Here is an 11,122-nt window from a genome sequence, read left to right on the forward strand (position 1 = left end):
AAAGCTTTCAAAAAACAATTTTAAAATTTGCGAATATAATTTTCATGTTTCCATCATATATTACGACTTTCATTGTACTTTGAATAGATATAATCGCCTAACGTAAAGGCAAGCTTATCATGCTTTGTTGAAAAAGTTCAAACGTTTGCCTTTGCCGCGATTCAATAACTGGGTTAATTTGGGCGAGTCATAAAGGCATACTACAGATGTGCCTTTGCCCTATGCATTATAAATAAATCGAAGTGTGTTTTTCTGAACTTTTTCTGGTTGGTCGATAACGACTTGAAATGCGGGTCACATTTCTAGCCACACAATCTAATAGAGGATAAATAAAAAAAGTGTGCGTCACGAGCTTTGTTTCTTTTCTTTTTTTTTTAAAGAAATTATGTATTGTTACCAACACACGAAGAGGTAAACCTGGATTTGTGTACATTGACGGATAGTCCTGTGCCGAGGTCACATTTTTCGGGGGCGCAATCGCTATAATATTATCGAAGTGAACCTTTTATTATAGTTCGAAGTAAACCTCGAAGGACTTTTCAAGTGTTAATTTCTTTGCACAGATTTTTAACATTCAAATTCATTTTTCAGTTTCGAGATTAGGAAAGGAGTATATGAAGAGCTATTGCCGAATGTTTTCTGATAAGTAACATATAATAAACTGGAACACAAAGCACAATCGTCAGCAAAGAAATGACATTGCATCGTGGTCTCTTCTACCCGTAGAAAATTATTAAATTAATAAAAAAGCAGAGGTGGTACATCCGACAGAATTGATAATTCAAGGGACTTTCATTTAGCAACACTAAGATGCTGTTTGTGACACTTAAGGTAGGAATGACTTCACCTTAAAAGTCAATAATTGCTCAGTGCCTTCTGAAGTTCAGGTGAGAAACAAGCGCACACGTAGAAGGAGAAACGTTTACCTTGTTTGATCTAGTAGTAGTAAGATCGCTTTTACGTCGTCATTGCCGCTTCCATGTTGTTATTTCTTGAATCAAACATACTAACCTGAGGAACGTTGCTAAGAGATGATTTTTGCCAGTCTGTTGAAACTCATTGTGTTTTAGACGGTTACCCTGAACCTGCAGACGGGCATCGCCGTCCGATCAAAAGTTACGGTAACTGCGGGCTTAGTCAAACATAAGAAAAAAATAAGGGAATATAAGTCCCGGAAAATTTACACGTTCTTACCTGAAAGAACAGAAAAATAACATGTTGTAGACTCGGAAATGAGGAACGATAAAAGACGGACGAAGACAACAAAATCTCAAACGGAGCTGAAATTTATTGAATTGAGCACACAAATAAATATACTACCAACTAATAACAGGATCAATGATAGACTTCCAAATAATCAATAGACCAATAAATAGACAATAAATACTCTATTTATTGGTGTGCTCAAATCAATAAATTTCAGCTGCGTTTGAGATTTTCTTGTCTTCGTCCGTTTTTTTTTTATTGTTGCCCATCTCAGGGTGTACAAGATGTCGATCTATTACCAGCTCGCCTGCACTTTATGACTGCTTGGCAAAACAACGCCAAAGTTGCATAAAGAAAAAAAAAGGATGTGGTATTGTAATGATGTGATGAACACGGCGACAAAAAGAGGAAGGCAATAGAAGGATACTAAAATACAAAAAAAAAGACGGAAGAAAAAGAAGAGGAGGAGTACGACGAGATTCAGGACAGAGAGCGAACGGAGGAGAAAGAAGAAAGTACCGAAGAGATCGGACGCGTTTTTCTAGGCTCCCGATATTAGGCCTAGCACCTAATACACCCCGTCTTGAAAGTCTGGGGGGCTGGTTGTCGAAAGACAATGATGCCGGCTCCTCTGGACAACCAGGAAGAAGCGGCCAAGACTTCGAGCCCTCAAGACCAGCAATTAGAAACCATGGACATGGACACGAGAAACCTCGCCGGGCCAAGCGCCGGACCCGCCGCTGTCATGACGGGACCGGCAAGCTCGACCCCAGCGAAACCTTTGCTAGTTATGACACCAGTCATCGAGCTGCCCACTGTATTTCATTTCGGTGAGCAAGCCACTTCTTCACCAGAGAACTCAGCACCGACTGTTGAGCAGGCTCTACGAACTTTACTTTCGAGCATTTCGAAGGAAAGCCTTGTAGACATTTTCAAAAGCATTTTAGGAGAGACTCACAACATTGTTCCTGTTGGCAAAAAGCAACAGAAGAAGAAAACGAAAGCCAAAAAGGCCAACGAGAAGGCGTCGACCGTCCCTACACACACGCCTGCAGGCGCTACGTCAAATATTCCTCCGCGAAGTCAGCCCCACGACACGACGGAGGATAGGACGTCGCAGCCAAGAGCTGCAGCTGTGGTAGAGGAAGCGCCCATGCCGCAAGACAGCGGAGATCCTTGGATAACCGTAACACACAAGAAAAAAGGCAAACGGGCACGGGGGAACCCGAATGCGCAAGCAATAGAGAGTTTTAGTAGATCGTTCCCATGACTCCGATAACGATATCCCGATACTCCGCCACCGCCTCCCTTGCGCATGCATAGTATCGTTATCGGGGCTATCGGAGGTATCGGAACGATCTACTAAAACTCTCTAATAACGGGGGTTGTCGCCAAACCCCAAAAGCGTCGGCAAATCGAGTACAAGATCCGCCTGACAAGATCACGTACTTCGATCAAGCCGCTCATTCCAAGACTCAAAGTGCTTCTAAACTTCACACATGCACCAACGACATACACCATGTACCTAATAGAAAAGGCCAATACCATCTCGGTCAGGACTGACTCGGAGGCATTGGCGGCCGTCCTAGAGAAGATCGTCGAGGTCGACATCGAGGGCGAGAAAATACCCGTTCAAGTCTTTCGCACTTACGGCGCAACCTATTGCAAGGGAGTAATTTACGACATTCACACCCTACAAGAAGATCCCCAAGACGAGGTACTCAACCTTGAACTGGAATCGGAGAAGGTGCGCGTGGTGGCCGCCCGACGTCTGGGCAAGACCAACACCGCAATGTTAACCTTCGACGGAGACAAGCCACCGCGATCCGTCTTGTACGGAAGGCGGTACATGCGAGTGTTCCCGTACATGCCAAAAGCAGTGACCTGCGCTAACTGCCACCGCTTGGGGCATAAGCCGGACATTTGCCCGACTGCTACGGTCTGCGCAGCGTGCGGCAACACGCATAGCGAAAACCAGGTGGGATGCCCAACTCCGAACGCCCTGTTCTGCCAAGGGTGTAAGAAGGCTGGGCACATAGGCACAAACCGTGCCTGCCCCACATGGCAAGAAACCAACAAACGGATGAGAGAACAAGTCAGAAGCTATAAGGAACAGCACAAGCTGCAGCAAAAGCGAGAGGTTGCTTCCAGGGAGATCAGGATCCAGGTGCCGCCGAGCGCCTCACAACTCTGGGCTGACAGGCTCCGTAAGGGACTCGACCCGGCAGCACCCCCAGCAGATCAGAACACCTACGCTCCCTTGAAAGCAGAATTGGATAGGCTGAAAGCCACGGTTCAAACGCTGCAAGAAGAAAACAGACAATACAAAGCTTCCTTTAACCAATGGAAGACACTCGCCAGCAGCATATGTGGCATTAAAGCATAATCAAGGTGCTTCAGTGGAATTGCCGGGGGCTTCGCAGTCGAGTGGCGGAGCTCAGAGCAAGATTCCAAGACAAACCCGACGAGAAGCCCGACGTCCTGCTTGTGCAGGAAGCCAACGCACACGACATTAACCTACGAGGTTTTATTCTCTACTCAAGCCCATCGATCTCTAATAATCGTCCGGGACAGAGCGCCGACCCTCCGGGGAAAGCCCTGGTCTACATCAAAGAGGACTGGGATCAGCACCAGGTTGACCTGTCAAAGTACTGCGATGACGACCAGGAAATAGTAGCAGTTCGCACCACGGTCCAGCGGCAAGTGAACGTCATCTTCACATCAGTCTACTACCGACCTATAAGAGGCAAGAAACACAACTACGATCACGGATGGATAGGGCATTTACACAGTCTCTACCCAAAGGAGCAAAAGCTTTACGGAGGTGACTTTAATCTACAACACCATCTATGGGGTTACGATGCAAACACAAAGGGAGCGGAGCAGCTGCTCGGTGAAATGCAGGCGCACCGGATCCAACTAGTGAACAAATCAGGAGTCAAAACGCGAATGGGGGACGTCAGGCAGAAAGACACCACCCCTGATCTCACGTGGACTTCGAACCCTTACACTCAACATCAAAAGTGGAAGCGAGCCAGGGACCTCTGGGGCAGCGACCACTGGCCAATCTACTTTGAGTTCTCACCAACTCGGAAGATTAAAGGCAGCAGCAAGAAAAGGGTCGTGCAAACGGTTCACTGGGACAAGTTTCGACAAGCGCTAGAAGCGGACAACTTTCCCGGGTCCAGCTTTGAGAGTCTGCTCAACAACGCCTTGAAAGAAGCGACCACCGAGACCAAAATTGAAGAAGATGCGCCAACTCCCGACCTGCACCTCTTGCGAATATGGGCTAAGCGACTTCAAGCGGTGCAGCGGTACCGCAATGGACGCAAGACCCCGCAAGCCCGGCGAGCAATCACGCGAGCCACGGTAGAGGCCAAGCAGTACGCTAAGCAACTCGGCACCAATAGGTGGATAGGCTTCAGCTCCTCGCTAACCGAGAAGACTTCGGTGAAGCGGCTCTGGGCGGTAAGTCGAGCCTTGCTCGGGAAGAAAAAGAGCAAGAAGGGCACCAGCATACTGGCACTAAAGATGAACAAGACAGAGGAGCAGCTCGCTGACATGGCCGGAGATCTTTTTTTTCCTCAACCGCCATGTAAGGATGATCAGGGGCTCGGAAATCCGTACAACATAGATGTCCTTGCACCGGACGAAGGCATGGACCGGCCTTTCGCTCTGGGTGAGCTCGAGTGGGCGCTCCACAAGGGGAAATCCTGCTCGGCTCCCGGCTCAGACAAAGTCACAATGACTATGCTCAAGAACCTCCCCGAAAACACCAAGCTCCAACTGCTAAATTGGATTAACCTCATTTGGATCACCGGCAAGCTGCCCGAGCACTGGAAACACTCTTTGGTCATTCCCATACCGAAACCCGGCAAGGACAAAGAATCACTAAACAATTATCGGCCAATTTCTCTAACATCATGCACGTGCAAAGTCATGGAACGGATGGTATTGGCCCGAATTGACTGGCATCTCGAATCTACGGGGGCCTTTCATCCAGCTCAGACCGGGTTCAGGCCTTGCCTGGGCACCCAAGAAAGTCTGGCCCTGATATCGTCCAGCGTCATTTGCAACGTGCACAAATCTAAATTCCGGACCATCGTGGCCATCGACGTGAAAAAAGCGTTCGATTCGGTGCCCCACTCGACAATTATCAAGGAAGCCAGCCGGCGTAACATCACCGGCAGGACCCTCAACTTCATCAAGAGTTTCCTGGAAGGGAGGACATTCTCGGTACGCTGCGGCAGGCACGATAGCGCGCCAAGAGCGAACCACGTGGGTGTCCCACAAGGTTCGGTCCTCTCGCCTACGCTATTTAATCTGACGATGGTGGCGCTACCACACGAACTCAGTAAGATCTCTGGCCTAGAATTCACCGTATACGCGGATGATGTTTCGATCTGGGCTTATGGGGACGATCTCGAAAAGCAGCGAGATATACTACAATCTGGACTAGATATAATCGAGGCTCACCTGGCCCGTGTGGGAATGCAGGCGGCACCAGAAAAGACGAACTACACGGTCGTACGCAGCCCGAGAATTCGCGTGAAGGAGGACTATGCAGCCAAACTCAACCTGGTCCTGGCGGGGAAACGAATCCAGCCGTCCCCTTCGGTAAAGATCCTGGGGATTACCATCGAGGAGAACGGCAAAGGAGACGCTTGGCTCCGCGACACACTCAAACAGTGCAACTCGGTGCTCAGCATGATCAGACGGATCTGCAATGCACGCGGAGGAGCGTCACAAGACATTGCCAAAAAAATGGTCAAGGCTCTCGTAGTATCCCGGGTATGCTACGGAGCACGCCACTATTGGCTGACAGCAAGGCAATGGGAACGTCTCGAAGCTTTGAACAACCACGCTATGCGAGTTATCACTGGACTGCCCCGTTTCACTCCTCTCGTCAAACTGAGGCAGTACGCGCAGTTGAACAAATTGCACGACGTCGTGGAAGCAAGAAGGAACGCGCACGACGAACGCCTTAAGACGACACCGCAAGGAAGAGGCATCATGCGACTCCTAAAAAAATCGGTAGATGGCCTCCCAGAGCTGCAGAAACAACTGCCTCCGTGGGAAGACCTCGCGGCCATCACAAGCAGCAAGCCTCTAAGGGCATGCAGAAAAGGGGACACCAAACAACTGGCCCGCCGGGTAAAAGCACACAACAAAATGGTGGAGAGCTGGAAGCAAAGCAAGACCGTAGTTGCTGCTTATACGGACACTGCATCGCTTGAAGGCCCCGTCACCCTCAAGTCGGCTGCCGTGGTATTCCCAGCACTTCGACTCGAGGCAATTGAAGCATTACCCCCTACGGTGTCGACAAAGGGAGGAGAACTGGCAGCCATCCGCCTTGCATTAGAGACGGTCGTCACTCAAGCCACCGACCTCCCTGAGAACCTCAGGATCTTTACGGATTCACAGGAGGCGGTGAAAGAGTGTCGAAGCAAGAATAGCCCTAGCGTCTAAGTACGCAAGATAAAAAAGCTCGCCACGACACTTAGGTCGCGGGGTGTCTTTATAAGAATCGAGTGGGTTCCTGGTCATGCGGGGATCCCAGGCAACGAAGAAGCCCATCAACTGGCCCGCGACGCCCTTGCTACCCCTTCCTTCCGCGGGCCCGGAGATGAAACGCTTCCACTTCAAGATCACCAATATGACGTGACCGCTCGAGATCGAGCATCCATCGTCGATTGGCAGTCACAAGAATATGACCCCGCCGAAGAAAAGGCCGGGATAAAAAATGAATACCAGGCGAAACTTGAAGAGCTCCTGCCCGAGCCGGCACATCCCCTGCTCCCTTCACGGGGATTTGGACGACGAGGGCAGGTTCTGCTCACCCGAGTCCGCACAGAAGCAACACTATCACCCGCGAGACTCGCATCGTGGAACAAAGGCAAAGGTCTGGCCTTTGTTCCCAGTGCGACATGAACGCTAAGGCGGACACATACCACCAAGTGTGGGTGTGCCCCAAGTATCACGCAGAAAGGGCAAAATTTCGACCTCAGAACATTGCCACTCTGGAAGGCTGGACTCATCCCCCTGGAAACGAGAACCAACAACGAGCGATCCTGCGAAGTCTCCTGGACTTCCTCCACGAGGCAAAGCTGGAATCGTTTATTTAGTGTACATATTTTAAATAGTATGCCGCATCCAGGCCTCGACTATTAGCCACGGATGCATTCTTACACCCCTCTCCCTGCTTAATGGCATCAATAAACGCTCTTTGAACTGAACTGAGAGCGGACGCATTCGGAAAAGCTTGGCTCCGGAATACACCGGCGAAACTGTCGTCCACAGAAGTCCGCCGACCAGTCCTCACCGTCAACACTAAACGGCAAGCCTGTCTCAAGAACGCACCGGCAAAGCCATCACAACAACTGGTTGACTGATCACCATCGGTACGCTGGCAGCTGGAGCCAAACGAGACCGGCTTCTGCAACCGGGGAGGCGCCTAGAACCAGCGTAAGCCAGTGCCAACGTCGGCAAGTCGAACTTTGGATGTACGCCCTTTTTTTTTATTTCTTTGTTAATAAGTTTCCTTTTTATTTTTTCGTTACGTGGATTTGGAAAGAACAACTGATCGCGAATATATTATTTTGATATCGAAAATCAGATGGACCTCTCAGTTTCCTTTTTTTGTCACCATAAACAACTGACAGTTACATTATCATTCAACTAACAAGATTGTAGGAAATCTATGAAGCAACGAGTCAAGCCTAGTAATTTGATTTTTTATATTTTATTTATGTAAATAAAACTGCCATCGGTCTTCGCCGGCCAAGGCATAAAGTTGTGTACGGCATGATGGCAGAAATTATACACAAATGCGCCATAAAGTTGTACGAAATATTTTTGTAAGGAATATTAGTAGAAATTAGGGTTAGTAACCCGGAAATAAGAACGCTAATGTAAACTTATAACAAAAAAAAATCCTAAGTACAATGCCTTTTAAACTATGAGGCAAACCATTTCAATTTCGGACGCAGAAAAGAAAAATAGATATCGAAATTATGAATAGAGTTTTGATGTCTCGGCATCGTTTCACGGCTGCCTTTGAACTTCATACAAGCGCGGAACGTCAAGCCAACTTGGTCGCCGTCCTTGAAATGCTTTCGTATTATTTGGCCACACTGAAAGTGTCTGCGCCATTTAACCCAAGTGTCTTAAACTGGGGCGTTGTCTACGAACAACGCTTCCAGATTGGAACGAATATTCTTTGCATTGCCTCCCTTAAAAAAAAAAATAAAAAAATAAAATACGAATGACTGCATGTGCTTGGCACCGACGGGCGGTGTCATTTTTGTTTCGACTCCCTAGGGGCATTTTGAGCTACTATAGCATGCGACGTCTATACTGTGCGGAAACTAGAGGGACGCACGCTCATGTTGATGCCTAAATTGTTCTGTTTTTTTTTAAATTTTTTGTACCGTTAATACGAACTGTATGAACGCCCCTCGTATATCAATACACGGAAACGTCAACCTGGATTCGATTTATTGGCGTCCGTAACTAAACAAGTAAAGAAAAAGCTTCGTCTCTGGTATGCAATGAACCGTAGTCCTCGGTAGAGTCCATACATATTGGGGGCAGAATCGCTATGACATTTTCGAAGTGAACAGGGCAACTTAAAGTAAACGTAATAACAAACGGATACTAATACGAAGTGACTATTTCTACATGTAGTGAATTCCCTAGTGAAAAAAGTCATTTGTATGAAAAATTTCTTATGTCCAATAAACACATATGGATCATACGAGATGTATAAGAACATATAAGGACCATACAAGAACCGTATAAGAACTATACAAGAGCTATATAAGATATATAAGAACCATATAAGAAACTTATAAAAAAAATTCTCTCAAGTTGCTTATGTGGTGCTTGTATGGTCTTATATGTCTTATATAGTTCTTGTATGGTTCTTATATAGTTTTTATATGTTCTTATATGTTCTTATATATCTTGTATGATTCATATGTGTTTATTGGACACAAGGAATTTCTCATACAAATCAGAATTTTCAATAGGGTTGTTAGCATAGCAAAACAAAAATAGTGAAGACTTTTTAAGTGTTACTTTTTTTTTGCACACATCTCTTAACAATCCAATTATTTTTACACTCTGGAAACTAAGGAAAGAATATATATGCGCTGTTGTCAAATTTTTTCCTATAAGTAAAACATGGCAGTCGGCGGCCCGTCATCGGCTCGATACTAACTGTGTCGTTTTCGGCAGGGCAAAGCAGTCCCGCGTTTCCTGGACTTCGGGCACGTCATCTTCGCACCCGGACAGTACCAGATGAAGTGGACCTGACGCAGCTCTTCGTCGACTACGCTGTTGCTGCCACGTGGTGAGCCGTCATCCGGGAAACTGGATCCGACGCTACAAGAACAGCTCCCACGGCTTCCTTCGGCGCAGTCGGCGGCCCGTCATCGGCTCGATACTAACTGTGTCGTTTTCGGCAGGGCAAAGCAGTCCCGCGTTTCCTGGACTTCGGGCGCGTCATCTTCGCACCCGGACAGTACCAGATGAAGTGGACCTGACGCAGCTCTTCGTCGACTACGCTGTTGCTGCCACGTGGTGAGCCGTCATCCGGGAAACTGGATCCGACGCCACAAGAACAACTCCCACGGCTTCCTTCGGCGCAGTCGGCGGCCCGTCATCGGCTCGATACTAACTGTGTCGTTTTCGGCAGGTGAGAATCTGTATTTGTAACCATGCTTCATTAGTTTTTATCTTCAACTTTGCCGTCGACTGCAACAAGTGCGTTTTGTATCTCTGTATCTTTATTTTTTGTGTTATCAAATTTTGCAACTGAACGAGCCATGTCTGAGTCAAGTGACACTGATTGTATTGTGTGCTTTAAATCAGTGCCGGGTGATGGAAGTTTCATGAAGTGCTATTCCTGCAGTCACGTTTACCATCTTGAGGCGTGCTCTGGAATCGCGGACAGAACTTTCAAATCAATGGGCACCGCCAAACGCGAAAAATGGAACTGCCGTACGTGCAGGCATCGTGAAATCAGGATGAGTGCCGGAGGTTCCAGTGAACTTTTGACACCAGCTGCTAGCGAAATAGTCCCTACGACGCTAGCCGAAATAAACGCCAAGCTCGAAATTCTTCATTCACTAAAGGCAAACGTTGATCGACTCTCAGATCTTCCTGCCAAAGTAGAAGAGCTCCTTGCCCTGAAGCCATCAGTAGATGCGATGAAAGAAACAATCAGGAGCCTCCAAGAATCTGTGAAGAAGTATGAATCTACCATGAAACTTGTGACAGAAAATGATAAAGAAGTTAAACTACTGAGAACCGAAGTTGGAGCACTACAGGCCACCGTGTCTGAGCAAACCGTTATGATCGATTAACTACAAACAAACATAAACTCGACGGAACAGTATAGCCGACGATGCAATATGGAAATACATGGTATTTCTTACGTGAATGAGGAAGACTTGGGGGCCACCATCACCGACCTTGCACACAAACTGAACATCGCGGATTTTAACCCCGCCGATGTGGTAGTCTGTCACCGCTTGCGCTCTAGGCGCGAGGGGGCCCCTCCCATACTGGTTCAGTTCACCTCGGTTCCCACGAAGGACCGCTGGATGAATGCGCGTAAGAAGTTGGCAACGCTACCTCGGTCAGAGTTCCGTTCAAAGATTTATTTCAACGACAACTTGACAAGAACAAACAAGGACCTGTTCTGGCAAGCCAGAACCAAAGGCAGGGACAAATCCTACAAATTTGTTTGGGTAAAGAACGCTACTATCTTTGCAAAAAAGGACGAAAACTCGACGGCAGTGCGCATCTCTAGCACTAGGGATTTACAAAAAATAGTATGATAATGGAAAACCCAGTAGTACTTTCTGGCTTTCCTTCGTTTCTTGACCTTTTCCCGCCTAGTGCTAGTGCG

General features: G+C 47.6%; 1 pseudogene; it reads left to right on the forward strand.

The window, feature by feature from the left end:
• The first annotated feature begins 10,034 nt into the window (after nt 1–10,034).
• Nucleotides 10,035–11,122, forward strand: LOC120850419 (annotated as a pseudogene).

Source organism: Ixodes scapularis, unplaced genomic scaffold (assembly GCF_016920785.2).
Source record: "Ixodes scapularis isolate PalLabHiFi unplaced genomic scaffold, ASM1692078v2 PGA_scaffold1__304_contigs__length_218370807, whole genome shotgun sequence".
NCBI classification, from domain to species: domain Eukaryota; kingdom Metazoa; phylum Arthropoda; class Arachnida; order Ixodida; family Ixodidae; genus Ixodes; species Ixodes scapularis.